Genomic DNA, 16,360 nt, shown 5'->3' with positions numbered 1-16,360 from the left:
TCTCATGTGAAGCCAATGGTGCTCCTGCTGGCTAGCCATTTCAATTCCACTTCACAGTTCCACACTGACATATCCAAGCCTCCTCCAGGTCATGGGCAAATGAAAACTAGGAGAATAACACCTCATGTTCCACCTGGACACTCTCCAACCTGGTGGCATAAACATCAAAATCTCAAACTTCTAGTCACCACTTGCCCCCCTGTCCCTTTTCCCCAATATTTCCCCTTTATCCCTTCTGTTTCTTTCTCCTACTGAGCTAAACAGCCCCATCACCCTATGTTTTTCCCACGCTCACCCTCTCCCTCTCTGCCCATTACCCTTATACTCCTCCCACTGGTTCCACTCTCCGATTCCCTCCCTTTATTCCGTGCTCCAGCAAAACTACCAACCCTGCTCCCCTCATCATGCAAGCAATGGCAAAGCCCTCAAAGAGACCTTGATCTAGAGTCTATCCCAACACTTTGGTATCGAAGACAGGTTCTGTCTCACGAGTGAGGGAGAGAAGGATCGCTCCTGCGGGAGCGGGAACCAGAGTGGGAAGCACTCAGTTCGATGTTCTAATCTTCTGCGTCGCTTATCCGAGTCCCCTGACTCAAGGACCGACAGACTCTCACTCACCGTCAAAGAGAGAGAGGGGATCCCTGGAGCGCAGGAGCCTTCATCTGACAGCAGCGCACACTGACTGCTGTCTCGATGTTTCAGTCTTCCACGGCACCTCAATCGGCGAGGGACCAGGCCGTTGACAGGTCCACACTCCAAAGCCGCACGTCTTCAGGATGCAGCTGGAGGTACTGAGGCATCAGGCCTCATGGCGCGTCAGAGAACGAGAGCCCACCGCTCGTGGAGAAGCATAGTCTGAGCTGCAGAAGTAGATCACAGACTCTGACAGGACCCCTGCCACCTTGAAAAGAAAAGAGAGACATGAGAAAAGAAGAATAAACTGTTTTGCGGACGAACTGGAAGAAGTCACCTCAGTCTGCAGAAATCTCTTTTCTAACTCCTCCCACTTGCTGTATATCTGATCTTTCCACCCTCCCCTCCGCATTTTTAGACTGATTATCTCCTTTCTTTCTTTCCAGTCTAGATGAAGAGTTTCAATCCAAAACATCGACTGTCCTTTTCCCTCCATAGATGCTGCCCAACCTGCTGAGTTCCTCCGGCAGCTCTTGTATTGTCTCAGGACGAAGTTGTGACAGGTGTAGGTAAACTGCAAATGATGGTTATGGAATGTCTTTTTATACTTACTAACTTTATGTAAGAAATCCATTCAGCATTCAAAATTTATTTCAAATGTAAGCACTGCATCAAAATGAGAAGTGGTCAGAAATGCTGCTGGCTGCCGCACAGAGGAAGTGAGGAGATTTAGGTTCTCTATTGTTTTTTTTCAAAACCCCATAAGAGGAAAATGGGAAGCACCAACAGCAACAACCTGAACTCGCGTAGTAACCCAAATGTACCTGAAATTTCAAGGGATTCAGTGTCAAATAAAATTTGGAATATTGGATCATGAAAATAAATCAAAAGCTCAGTGAAGGATCTGGGATTTAAGAAGCATTTTAAAGGAAAGGAGAGAGTTGGAGAACTTTGGGGTGGAACTCGAGAATTTATTCCCTGGAGTGTAGGGGAAAGAGGGGAGATTTGATGTAGGCATACAGAATTAAGAGGTATGCAGTTAGGGTACATGCAAGCAATTTATTTGCTTCTTTCTCATGGTACCTTTGGTCAAAATCACATCATCTTTATCCAAATGTATCCAAGTTTTCTAGAGAGACAAACTGAAGTTATGAGGAGTATAGAGAGGGTAAATGCAAGTAGGCTTTTCCCTGGGAGGTTGGTGAGACGAGAACTAGAGGTCGTGGGTTAAGGGTGAAAGGTGAAGTGTTTAAAAGGAACATAAAGGGGAACTTCTTCACTCAGAGGGTGGTGAGTGTGTGGAATGGGCTGCCAGCAGAAGTGGTGGATGTGGGTTTGATTTCAACATTTAAGAGAAGTTTGGGTAAGTATGTGGATGGGAAGGGTATGGTGGGCTGTGGGCCAGGTGAGGTTAATGGGTCTAAGCAGAATAATAGTTCAGCACAGACTAGATGGGCCAAAGAACCTGCTTCTATGCTGTTGTGCTCCATGACTCTATGGTCATCGCCACTGAAGGCTGAAAGAACAATTAAAACTTAGAATAAGCAGGAGGCTGCAATCAGAGAAAAGTAGAGACCTTGATTACAAAAAAGAGAAAATCTGCAGATGCTGGAAATCCAGGGCTGAGTCCTGCCGAAGGATCTCGGCCCGAAACGTCGACTGTGCTTTTTTCCATCTATGCTGCCTGGCCTGCTGAGTTCCTCCAGCATTCTCTGTGTGTCACTTACAGATCTTGATTGTTGAATTGCTTCGAGGAAAGGAAGAGCAATCAAGCTTTGAAACAAGAATGAGAATTTTAAAGTCGAGACATTAAGGCTGATACAATAGGGACATTTAAAGGACTCATATATGGGCACGTGGACGTAAGAAAACATCGAGGGTTATGGGCTGCATAGAGAGAGGTCAGAGTAATTATGGAATACGTTTATATAGGTCAGCACAACATCATTGGCTGTGGGACCTGTATTGCTCTCTGTTCTGTGGTTAATAGGTCTTGCTGTGAATTAGGATCAGAGCAGCAGAATATTTTGTAGAATGGAGAATGGGTGACCATCCAGAAAAGCATTAGAATAATCAATTCTGGAAGGTATAAATGTAAAGTGGAGCGTTTCAGCTGAGTTGGGGCAGCATCAGGCAATGTTGGGGAAAATAAAAATGTCTGCTCCTGACCATGAAGCAGTATGTGTGGCTTGAAGCTCATGCCGGTGTCAAATAAGGAACCAAGGTGATGGACTGATTCAACTTCAAGCAACTGTCAGAAAGAGGGACTGAACTGGTAGCTGGAGCACAAATTAATAAATGGCACTTAAGAAAATCAGTATACATAAGCTATCACAATGACCTAATGAAATGGCACTAAAGGTAAAAAAGCTGTGAAAGTGCCACTAAATCCACCTTCCAAAGTGTAGCTAAATAAAACAAAACAGCAAAGCAAAGCCCGAAGTTTCAAAAATCAACATTTTGGGAGGTAGAGAACACAGCCAACACAAATTAGATCAGCTGTCCTTTCCAAGCCTACTTTTCATTCTGACAAGCTGCATCACCATATAGTATGGGGGTGGACAGGATCATAAGAAGCTACAGAGAATTGTAAAATCAGTCAGCTCCATCATGGGCACCAGCTTCCGTAGTAGCCAAGGCATCTTCAAGGAGCGGTGACTCAGAAAGGCAGTGTCCATCATTTAGGACCCCCATCACCCAGGACATGCCCTCTTCTCATTGGTACCATCAGGAAGGAGATACAAAAGCCTAAAGGCACACATTCAATGATTCAGGAACATTTTCCCCTCGGCCATCCAATTTCGAAATGGACATTGAACCCATGAACACTACCTCAATTATTTGTTTTTGCACTATTTTTAATATAACTATTTATGTATAGGCATCCATTAGTCTCATGAGACCATGGATTTGCAGGTTTCCAGGGCGCAGGCCTGGGCAAGGTTGCATGGAAGACCGGCAGTTGCCCATGCTGCAAGTCTCCCCTCTCCACGCCACCGATATTGTCCAAGGGAAGGGCACTAGGGCTGGTACAGCTTGGCACCAGTGTTGTTGCAGAGCAATCAGAATCAGAATCCTTTACTATTGCCAAGTATGTGGACACATACGGGGAACTTGATGCCGGTTTCCCTGAGCTCCCGCTGTGCAGAATCAAAAGCAAACAAAACAATAGTGCAGATAATCATGAACTATATACAATGAGGTATACCTGTGTATGTACAGGTGGACTTGGTTTATAATAGACTAAAAGTCATGTGTTCATAAGACTGATGGCATACGGAAAGAAACTGTTCTTGTACCTACTTGTCCTGGCATACAGTGATCTAAAGCGCCTACCAGAAGGAAGGAGTTGGAACAGGTGATGTCCAGGGTGTGATGGGTCTACAATGATGCTGCTTGCTCGCTTCCTGACTCTAGATGCACATAAGTCTTGGATCGAGGGCAGCTTCACGCCAATATGTGTGGTTAAGTGCCTTGCTCAAGGACACAACACGCTGCCTCAGCTGAGGCTTGAACTAGCAACCTTCAGATCACTAGACCAACGCCTTAACCACTTGGCCACATGCCAACACTATTTAATATACATATATATACTTCCTGTAGTTGATTTTTCCCCCTATGTTTATCATGTATTGCATTTTACAGCTGCTGCCAAGTTAACAAATTTCACAGCATATGCCGATGATATTAAACCTGATTCCGATTCTTTTGTATTTTCACTCTACTTATGTTTTCTTGTTTTCAATATCTTACCGATTAAGATTGTAACTTTAACATACGAGCTATGCTTTACAGCCATTTATATATGAACATTGACGTATTTCTGGCGAGCAATTGCACAGTTACTATAATTTTTCCTTACCACTGGTTCTTTATTGATTTGAATTTACATTGTATTTTGCTCTTGTCCTTACCACTTTGTTTCAAGCTCTGCTCACGTATGTATGATTCACTTTTAATAAGAAAACATGATGTCCTCTTAGTGGAAAGTACAAAGATCAGAATCAGGTTTGGTATCATTGTTTTATGTGATGTGGAATTATCTCCAATGTTTTCCACTGAACTGATGCATTTTACTTTGAGTGAACTGCATGTCCAGGTGCCCAAATGCTTTGAAACAGCAAAGAAGAATTGCCTAATCCCTGATTCCAATATGTTTTAATTCATTCACATACAAATTGAATGCAGAATTGTTAAAAAGACATTTGCCACTCTGCAGAAAGCAACTAGTGATTCCATTTTGGTAGTGAGATGATAACAACAAAAAAATACCATAAAATCTCTGCAGGTTTGAAGAGAGAACAGTGTTAACATTTTTGGGGCTAGTTAATTTGGATGTTTGATGATCTTTCTTCACTTCACTAGTCACAGACTTAAATTCAAGCTAAAAAAGAAAATACTATTGCACCAGTGTGTCGTTTTCCCTCTGGATACTAATTGATGCCAAAGTTTGAGCTGTTTAGTTTATGTGATCTCAAAAAGAACTTTTCCAAATTCGTCCTGACGAAGGGTCTCGGCCTGAAACGTCGACTGCACCTCTTCCTACAGATGCTGCCTGGCCTGCTGCGTTCACCAGCAACTTTGATGTGTGTTGCTTTTCCAAATTTACTTTGTGTTAGATTCCACTATTGCCAAAAGAGTGACCTTGAACCAAGATCTGAGAGATGAAATGAGAGATACCAGTAGTATTAATTATTATAGTGGTGGCTAACCTAGAATAAACTTGAACAGATTAATGGATGAAATAGGAGCCTTCTACAACCAGCCATACCATTTAATGAAAAATCATGGTTGCTCACTTTGGAACCTCAACCCTACTTGCCAGTCTGAGTAACCTTTTCACCTTGCTTATCAAGAATCTATTCATCTCTTGCCTTAAAATATTCAAAGCCCTGCACCCAAGAAAGAAAGAAATTTACCTCATCTCTGTCCCAAGAGAGTGACCCTTTAGTTATAAATAGAAAACCTTAATTCTGTGTTTTCACACAAGAGGTCAGGTCCATGCATCTTTGCGTTTATCTGGTCAAAACTCATTAGGATCTTTTATTTCTCATTTGACAGACACCACTCTCTCCTAAACTCCAGTGGATAGAAGCTGAGCTTGCTCACAATTTCCGCACAAGGCAATCCACCTATTCCAGATATCAATCTAGTAATTCTACTCAGAACTCCTTCCAATATTTTTTCTCATAAGGAGAACAGCACTGTACACAATACATCACAAGTCATCTTACCAATGCCTTAGGTAACTGAAATATTAATGAACTGTAACCTCCATACGTTTGTATTCAATTTCACTCACTCTTAAAAACATTCTATTAGCTTTTTTAATTACATGCCACACCTGTGTTCAGATTCAGATTTATTTATCACGTACAGTGAGATGCATTGTTTGCGTTAACAACCGACACCCACAAGGATGTGCTGAGGGTAGCCCGCAAACCCTTTCAAGCCCTTTGTAGCGATTCCTCAGAAATTTGCCAGGTCCCCGTCGACTCTTCCTAATTTTTGCACCATAGAAAGTATTCTGTCTAGATTGAATTGAATTAACTTTATTTCTTGCATCCTTCGCATACATGAGGAGTAAACATTTTTACGTCTCTGTCTGAATGTGCAAATTATAGTAATTTGTAATAAATAGTATGTACAGCAAGATATACAACAGAACAGTCAACAAAGCTTAGAAATACAGTTGTGTCAGCATGAATTAATCAGTCTGATGCCTGGTGGAAGAAGTTGTCCCAGAGCCTGTTGGTCCTGGCTTTTATGCTGTGGTATCATTTCCTAGATGGTAGCAGCTGAAACAGTTTGTGGTTGGGGTGACTTGGGTCCCCAATGATCTTTTGGGCCCGTTTTATGCATTTGTCTCTGTAAATATCCTGAATAGTGGGAAGTTCACATCTACAGACGCGCTGGGCTGTCCGCACCACTCTCTGCAGAGTCCTGCGATTGAGGGAATACAGTTCCCACACCAGGCAGTGATGTAGCCAGTCAGGATGCTCTCAATTGTGCCCCTGTAGAAAGTCCTTAGGATTTGGGGACCCATACCAAACTTCTTCAACTGTTTGAGGTGAAAGAGGCGCTGTTTTGCTTTTTTCACCACAGTCAGTATGTACAGACCACGTGAGATCCTCGGTGATGTTTATGCTGGGGAACCTAAAGCTGTTCACCCTCTCAACACCAGATCCATTGATGTCTATAGGGGTTAGCCTGTCTTCATTCTGGCTGTGGTCCACAACTAGCTCCTTTGTTTTTGCGACAGAGGGTGAGGTTATTTTCTTGACACCACTTGTGTCAGGGTGATGACTTCATCTCTGAAGGCTGCCTCGTTCTTATTTGTGATTAGGCCATTCAGTGTAGTGTCGACAGCAAATTTAATTAGCAGGTTGGAGCTGTGGGTGGCAACACAGTCATGGGTATACAGGCAGTAAAAGAGGAGACTCAGTACACAGCCCTGAGGCACACCTGTGTGGAGAGTCATAGTCATAGTCATACTTTATTGATCCCAGGGGAAATTGGTTTTCATCACAGTTGCACCATAAATAATAAATAGTAATAAAACCATAAATAGTTAAATAATAATATGTAAATTATGCCAGGAAATAAGTCCAGGACCGGCCTATTGGCTCAGGGTGTCTGACCCTCCAAGGGAGGAGTTGTAAAGTTTGATGGCCACAGGCAGGAATGACTTCCTATGATGCTCTGTGTTGCATCTCAGTGGAATGAGTCTCTGGCTGAATGTACTCCTGTGCCCACCCAGTACATTATGTAGTGGATGGGAGATATTGTCCAAGATGGCATGCAACTTGGATAGCATCCTCTTTTCAGACACCGCTGTCAGAGAGTCCAGTTCCATCCCCACAACATCACTGGCCTTACGAATGAGATTGTTGATTCTGTTGGTGTCTGCTACCCTCAGCCTGCTGCCCCAGCACACAACAGCAAACATGATCGCACTGGCCACCACAGACTCGTAGAACATCCTCAGCATTGTCCAGCAGATGTTAAAGGACCTCAGTCTCCTCAGGAAATAGAGACGGCTCTGACCCTTCTTGTAGACAGCCTCAGTGTTCTTTGACTAGTCCAGTTTATTGTCAATTTGTATCCCCAGGTATTTGTAATCCTCCACCATGTCCACACTGACCCCCCTGGATGGAAACAGGGGTCACCGGTACCTTAGCTCTCCTCAGGTCTACCACCAGCTCCTTAGTCTTTTTCACATTAAGCTGCAGATAATTCTGCTCACACCATGAGACAAAGTTTCCTACCGTAGCCCTGTACTCAGCCTCATCTCCCTTGCTGATGCATCCAACTATGGCAGAGTCATCAGAAAACTTCTGAAGATGACAAGACTCTGTGCAGTAGTTGAAGTCCGAGGTGTAAATGGTGAAGAGAAAGGGAGACAAGACAGTCCCCTGTGGAGCCCCAGTGCTGCTGATCACTCTGTCGGACACACAGTGTTGCAAGCACACGTACTGTGGTCTGCCAGTCAGGTAATCAAGAATCCATGATACCAGGGAAGCATCCATCTGCATCGCTGTCAGCTTCTCCCCCAGCAGAGCAGGGCGGATGGTGTTGAATGCACTGGGGAAGTCAAAAAACATGACCCTCACAGTGCTCGCTGGCTTGTCCAGGTGGGCGTAGACACAGTTCAGCAGGTATACGATGGCATCCTCAACTCCTAGTCGGGGCTGGTAGGCGAACTGGAGGGGATCTAAGGGTCTCTGATTCCTCATCCTCCCCTAACCTCACACTCCCTGAACATCCCAACCCCCCTCTCCCTCCTGAGACCTCCCAATCTTCACCCTTCTCCAACCCCAGCCCCAACCCTTGCCATGTCTTCACCATCCCCTCTGACCTTCCCCTCTCTGAGGCAGAACGTTCTGTCCTTAGCAAGGGCCTCAATTTTGTCCCCCTCCATCCACACCTTAGTCAGTTCCGTGACCGCCATGACGCTGAACTCTTCTTCCGTCGCCTATGTCTCCGAGCCTACTTCTTTAGCAAGGATTCCCCTCCCCCTACTGATGACCCCTTCTCCTGTCTTCAACCCTCCTCCTCCTCCTGGACACCCCGCCTGGGCCTTCTACCTGCACTCGATCTCTTCATCTCCAACTGTCGCCGAGACATCAACCGTCTCATCTTCACCACTCCTCTCTCCTGTTCCAACCTCACTCCCTCTGAATGCACTGCCCTCCACTCTCTCCGCACTCATCCAAACCTCACCATCAAACCCGCTAACAAAGGTGGTGCCGTAGTAGTCTGGCGGACGGACCACTACCTCACTGAGCTCTCTGACACCTCCTCTTACTTACCCCTGGAACAAGACCCCACCAAAAAACATCAAACCATTGTCTCCCGTACCATCACCGCCCTTATCAACTCCAGAGACCTTCCATCCTCAGCCACTAAACTCATTATTCCCACACCCCGTACCGCTTGGTTTTACCTCCTCCCAAAGATACACAAGCCTGACTGTCCTGGTAGACCCATAGTTTCTGCCTGCTCCTGTTCAACCGAACTTGTATCTGCCTACCTGGACTCCATTTTGTCACCCATAGTTCAGTCCCTCCCCACCTACATCCGCAATACATCCCATGCCCATCACCTCTTCAATAACTTCCAGTTCCCCTATCCCAACCGCTTCATTTTCACTATGAATGTCCAATCCTTATACACCTCCATTCCCCATCAAAAAGGCCTCAAAGCCCTCCACTACTTTCTGGATAACAGACCTCACCAGTTCCCCACCACCACTACCCTCCTCCGGTTGGCGGAACTGGTTCTCACAATTAATAACTTCTCTTTCGGCTCTTCCCACTTTCTTCAGACTAAGGGTGTAGCTATGGGAATTCACATGGGACCCAGCTACTCCTGCCTCTTCATTGGTTATGCGGAACAGTCTGTGCTCCAAACCTATTCTGGTACTGCTCCCCAACTTTTCCTTCGATACATTGACGACTACATTGGTGCTGCTTCCTGCACCCATGCTGAGCTCGTCAATTTCATCGACTTTACTTCAAACTTCCACCCAGCCCTCAAATTCACTTGGTCTATCTCGGACACTTCTCTCCCCTTTCTCGATGTCTCGGTCTCCATCTCTGGAGACAGACTGTCCACCAACATCTTCTACAAGCCCACTGACTCTCATAACTACCTCGACTATACCTCTTCCCACCCTGCCACATGCAAAAATGCCATTCCCCATTCCCAGTTCCTCCGTCTCCGCCGCATCTACTCCCAGGATAAGGCTTTCCATTCCAGGGCATCTCAAATGCCCTCTTTCTTTAAGGATCGTGGTTTCCCTTCTGTTGTCATCAATGATGCCCTCACCCGCATCTCCCCCATTTCCCGCACTTCGGCCCTCACCCCATCCTCCCGCAACCACAACAGGGACAGAGTTCCCCTTGTCCTCACCTACCACCCCACCAGCCTCCGGATCCAACACATTATCCTCCGCAACTTCCGCCACCTTCAACAGGACCCCACCACTAAGCACATCTTTCCCTCTCCACCCCTCTCCACTTTCCGCAGGGATCGATCCCTCCACGACTCACTTATCCGCACGTCCATCCCCACGGATCTCCCACCCGGCACTTATCCCTGTAAGCGTAAGTGCTACACCTCCTGTCTTGCCACCATTCAGGGCCCCAAACAGTCCTTCCAGATGAGGCAACACTTCACTTGTGAGTCTGTTGGGGTCATCTATTGCACCCGATGCTCCCAGTGCGGCCTCCTCTACATCGGTGAAACCCGATGCAGATTGGGGGACTGCTTCATCGAGCACCTCCGCTCCGTCCGCCACAACAGACAGGATCTCCCGGTAGCCACCCACTTCAACTCTGCTTCCCACTCCCATTCAGATATGTCCATACAAGGCCTCCTCTACTGCCATGATGAGGCTAAACTCAGGTTGGAGGAGCAATACCTCATATACCGTCTAGGTAGTCTCCAGCCCCTTGGTATGAACATAGAATTCTCCAACTTCCGGTAATTCCCTCCCCCTCCCTTCCTCTATCCCTACTTCACATCACCTCCCTCATAGTTCCGCCTCCTTCTACTACTGCTGTGACAAGAATACACATAGATGTTAGCTGTCCTGTGTGATCAGCAGTTGGTCTGCCACCTGTCTTCAGGAGAGAGAGAGAGAGATAAGGAAGACAATGGAGCAGCACTTGGAGATGTGTAATGAAGGGACGGGAGAGAGAGCTGTCTAGAGCGGCTCCCCCTTTCAACCCTGAACTGTTTGAAGTGATGGACAGGCAATACCCCAGCAGGGGAATAAAAAGGGACAGGTTCGCTAAGGCAAGACACACACGACACCACGAGGTAACGAGACCCTGGAAGCGGTGCCCCCCCCCCCCGCAAGTCGGCGGGAGTCGTTTGGAAGGCTGGTTGTGGAACCAGGCCATAGATGCACAGGGTGGAAAGGTACGATCAGCGGGAACCCGGTGTGTGTCCGCCCTTGCTTGGGTGCCAGGTTCACTGCAGAGGATCGACAGCAACTGGAGGAGGGGTCACAGTCGGTGACCTCAGGTGACATCACAAAGGACCGCCCGGAAGCTGCTGCTTGTGAGCAATATCGCTGGTCTGTGAGTGGAAACCGTTTTGAATGATCATTCGTTCTTGTTCTCTCCCTCCTCCCCCCCCACATTGTCCATCGCCACGGCAACGATTACTGCGAACTGAACTAAATTGGACTGAACTTTGCGTCACTTTGAAACTGGTCATTTACCCCTAGACAACGATAGAGCTTGATTGATCCTGTTATCTTAATTCTGTGTACGTGTGTTTATCATTGCTGAACTGTTGCATTTATTATCCTTTCGATTACTGTGTTGCTTGTTTCTTTAATAAAACTTCCTTAGTTCTAGTAATCCAGACTCCAACTGAGTGATCCATTTCTGCTGGTTTGGCAACTCAGTTACGGGGTATGTAACATAAGTGGGGTTCTCATCCGCGATTTTGAACGCTAAATTTGGGACGGAGTTAATTGATTGGGTTAAAATTCCCGAAAGAAAGAAAAGACAAACAGCAGAAATGGAGGCTGAGGAATTTATAAAGGCGCCAACCTTGGAGGTATTAGAAGATGCCAGGAAATCGGAGTTGGTAGCTGTGGCCAAACGGTTGAATCTTGCTAAGGGGAAGTCGACAATAAGGAGAGAGGAGATACACAGAGCTATCGTAGAACATTATGTATCTAAAGGTGTGTTTCCCCAAGGCGAGCTGGAGGTGGTGTCTATTGAAAAACCTGCTGGAGACGCAGTACAGGTGCAGCTTGAAAAACTGAGACTCGAGCACGAGTTCCTGGTACGGCAGTTGGAGCGGGAGGAGAAAGAGAGAGAGAGAGACAGTTGCAGCAAGAGGAGAAACAGAGAGAAAGGGAATTCGAGCTGGAGAAGTTAAGAATAAGGGCAGAGCAGGGGCTCATGCCGAACCAAGGTGGAGGGTTCTGGGCGACCCAGGAGGTTAGGCTGGTTCCCCCATTTGACGATACCGACGTGGACCGGTACTTTCTCCATTTCGAAAAAGTGGCTATAAGTCAGGAATGGCCGAGGGATAAGTGGGTTGTTTTGCTTCAGAGTGTACTGAAAGGCAAAGCCCAACAAGCTTACTCCGCTTTGTCCGCGGAAGATGCCCAGAGGTATGAGGTGGTGAAAGAGGCCATCCTCAGGATTTATGAGTTGGTCCCGGAGGCATACCGGCAGAGGTTCCGGAATGCGAGGAAGCAGTGGGACTGCACGTATTTAGAGTTTGCCCGTGAGATGCAGACATATTGTGAGCGTTGGTGTGCCTCAAAGGGGGTAGAGGGGGATTATGACAGACTGCTACAGCTGATCCTGATTGAGCAGTTTAAAGGTTGTGTCCCTGAGGGTATGAGACCCTACCTAGATGAGAAAGAGGCAGCCACGTTAGCCGCAACTGCTAAGTTAGCGGATGAGTATGCGTTGACGCATAAAATGAAGTTTGCCCCAAGTAAAGGCTACCAGAAGGGTAGTCAGGATGCCGGGGAGAGTCTGCCGGAAAAGTCAGAAAGTAAGCCGGGGACTAATGAGAAGGATGAGGTAGACCGGGAGCAGTCTGGCAGGAAGTCTCCTGGGGTCGTCTGTTATAATTGCGGGAAAGTTGGACACTTTGCGTCCAGGTGCTTTGCCCCAAAGAAGGAGACGGGAAAAGGAAAAACAGCGATTTTGACTGGCTGTATTGAGCTGGTAAACGAACCGCTAGGGAAGGACAGGTCTGCCAAAGTTCAGGAAGGGCGCAAGAAGTTTATCTCGGCCAGATTGGTGTCAGTGAAGGAGGGGTTAAAACCAGTTCCAGTATGGATCTGGAGAGACACGGGAGCGTGTCAGTCACTAATACCAAAGAGTGTATTAGAGTTTAGCTCCGAGACCCAGACTGGGGAGGTAAAGGTCAAAGGTGTTGGGGAAGGGACAGAGGCAGTCCCTTTGCACCAGATACACTTACAAAGCAACCTGGTCTCTGGACTAGTCACGATCGGGGTGAGGTCCGAATTACCGATGAAAGGCGTGGAAGTCTTGCTCGGTAATGACACTGCCGGGGGAATCGTGTTCCCAGTCGTGAGGTTGACAGGTCAGCCTGCCAGCATTGAAGCCCCGCCCATGGACTCACAGGTTCATCACGGGACCGTGGTAGTGAATTTAGCTGAGATGTTTCTGCCAGTCTTGTACGGGAAGGGGGTAGAAAGTGAAAAGAAGGAGTGTAGTGAGGCAAGAGGTAGTGAGGGAGCTGGGACAGACGTAGCAGTAGCCAGGAAAGAATTTGTGCAGACGCGGGAGCGAGATGAGGGGCTGATGGTTTCGGCAGAGACAGCTCTCTCTGACACAGACTTGATAAGGGAACTAGTAGGCTATTGTGTTGGGGAGGAAGTGCTAAGGAAGCAAGGGAGACCAAGTACCGTGCCCGCAGATGAGGAGTTGGGGGTGGTGCAAAAGAGTTATGGGGATGGGGTTTTTAACCTGGCCCACGAGGTACCCCCTGGTGGACATTTTGCGGTACTGGAGGGAACAGTTGGTGGAACCATGAAAGAGGTTTACTGGCTGCCCAGGGGGAAGGATGTTATTGATTATGACCGACGCGAACTGAGACGGTCACAGGCTTTTGATATGCTAACAAACCTAGTCGGTGTTAGCACGGAAATCAATGAAGCTAGGGTCCCCCCGATGAGAGAAAAAAACCATTTTGAAAAGATGAGTATGGTATTGACCAGATGGGAGAAGGCTATTGTTTTGGTCAGGTCTGCTGATAAGGTCTCTCCCTTAATCCCCAAACAAAGCGACTCTTTAGGAGAAGTAATTAAACGACTTGCACCCGTGTGTTTGATTGTCCCGAGGCGATGCAAAGAACTGGGACGTTGGGTGGTGTCTGTTTTAATAGGTCAGCCTAGTAAGCAACAGCCATATAGAATGAGTAATTCAGTGACTAAAGGGCTGACGAACACAAGGGCGTGTATTGGCAATTTAATACGGCTGTCTGAAGCCAGCTTGATAGTGAACCTTGAAAAAAATGAGTTCAGCCACATGAAGGTCACTTACCTGGGAATTGTGGTGACACAGGGGCAGCTGGCAGCGATGCGAGCTACAGTGCAGGCTATCACTGACCTCCCAACCCCGACAGACAAGAGGGCCCTCAGAAGGCTCTTGGAGATGGTAGGGTACTGTAGGAAGTTTTGCAATAACTCTGTGGTCACTACCCCCCCCCCCCCCCACTAAGCCCTTGCGAGAGAAAACTAAGTCGGAATGGGACGACCCTTGTTATTGTGGTCCGGGACAAAACCAAATGAGAGGTTACGTTGATTGCAATTCATCAGTGTTTTTGGCCACTATGAAGTTTGCTAAGTTGGAGCCTGGTCTAAGGGATTATAAATAACACATATAAAAGAAATAGAAAATGTGATGGCTGACTGTCTGTCAGGTGTTGACAACTTCAAACTCGCTGTATTAACCAAAAAACTGATAAAGATGTATATTTGTGTGTGTATCAAATAATGTATTTATTTTTGTAATTTTTACCCCCCGGTAAAAATCCTTAAAGGGGGGAAGTGTGACAAGAATACACATAGATGTTAGCTGTCCTGTGTGATCAGCAGTTGGTCTGCCACTTGTCTTCGGGAGAGAGAGAGAGAGATAAGGAAGACAATGGAGCAGCACTTGGAGATGTGTAATGAAGGGACGGGAGAGAGAGCTGTCTAGAGCGGCTCCCCCTTTCAACCCTGAACTGTTTGAAGTGTTGGACAGGCGATACCCCAGCAGGGGGATAAAAAGGGACAGGTTCGCTAAGGCAAGACACACACGACACCACGAGGTAACGAGACCCTGGAAGCGGTGCCCCCCCCCCGCAAGTCGGCGGGAGTCGTTTGGAAGGCTGGTTGTGGAACCAGGTCATAGACGCACAGGGTGGAAAGGTACGATCAGCGGGAACCCGGTGTGTGTCCGCCCTTGCTTGGGTGTCAAGTTCACTGCAGAGGATCGACCGCATCTGGAGGAGGGGTCACAGTCGGTGACCTCAGGTGACATCACAAAGGACTCGCCTGAAAACTGCTTGTGAGCAATATCGCAGGTCTGTGTGTGGAAGCCGTGTCTGAATGATCAGTCGTTCTCGTTCTCTCTCTCCTTCCCCCCCCCCACGTTGTCCATCGCCACGGCAACGATTACTGCGAATTGAACTAAATTGGACTGAACTTTGCGTCACTTTGAAACTGGTCATTTACCCCTAGACAGCGGTAGAGCTTGATTGATCCTGTTATCTTAATTCTGTGCACATGTGTGTTTATCATTGCTTAACTGTTGCATTTATTATCCTTTCGATTACTGTGTTGCTTGTTTCTTTAATAAAACTTTTTCTAGTAATCCAGACTCCAACTGAGTGATCCATTTCTGCTGGCTTGGCAACCCAGTTACGGGGTACGTAACGCTGCGCATTGTTCTCCTGCCAATCATCTCCCTGCTTCCCCTACCCCACCCCTTTGTCTTTCAAATTACTGTTTTTTTCAAGTACCAGCATTCTTCAAACCCTCCCCAAAGTTCTTCCTTCAGTCCTGACGAAGGGTTTCGGCCTGAAACGTCGACTAATCTTTTCAACTGATGCTGACTGACCTGCTGAGTTCCTCCAGCGCATTGTGAGTGTTCCTTTGACAACAGCATCTGCAGATTATTTTGTGTTGGGGATCTAAGTGTGGCCTGACCATAGGCCGGAGCAGCTCCAGAACAAGTCTCTCCAGGGTCTTCATGATGTGGGAGGTCAATGCCACCGGTCTGTAGTCATTGAGGCCGCTGGGGCGCAGCGTCTTCGGCACAGGGACGAGGCAGGACGTCTTCCACAATATAGGAACCCTCCGGAGCCTCAGGCTCAGGTTGAATACATGGTGAAGTACTCCACATAGCTGAGGGGCACAGGCTTTGAGCACCCTGGTACTGACACCATCCGGTCCTGCAGCCTTGCTTGGGTTGAGACGTTTCAGCTGTCTTCTCACCTGTTCAGCTGTGAAGCCCACCGTGGTGGTTTCGTGTGGGGGAGGGGTATAGTCATGAGAGCAGGGTGGGGGACTGTGAGGAGGGGTTGGAGGGGAGAGTGGAATATGTGTTGGTTGGGGGGCCGACAACAGATGACTCATGTGTGGGATGGGCAGGGGCCACAATGTCAAATCTGTTAAAGACAGGTTAAGTTCGTTGGCCCTGTCCACACTGCCCTCAGCTCCTCTGTTGCTGGA

This window comes from Mobula birostris, chromosome 12 (assembly GCF_030028105.1).
Source record: "Mobula birostris isolate sMobBir1 chromosome 12, sMobBir1.hap1, whole genome shotgun sequence".
Classification (NCBI taxonomy): domain Eukaryota; kingdom Metazoa; phylum Chordata; class Chondrichthyes; order Myliobatiformes; family Myliobatidae; genus Mobula; species Mobula birostris.
This window is presented reverse-complemented; position numbering follows the sequence as displayed.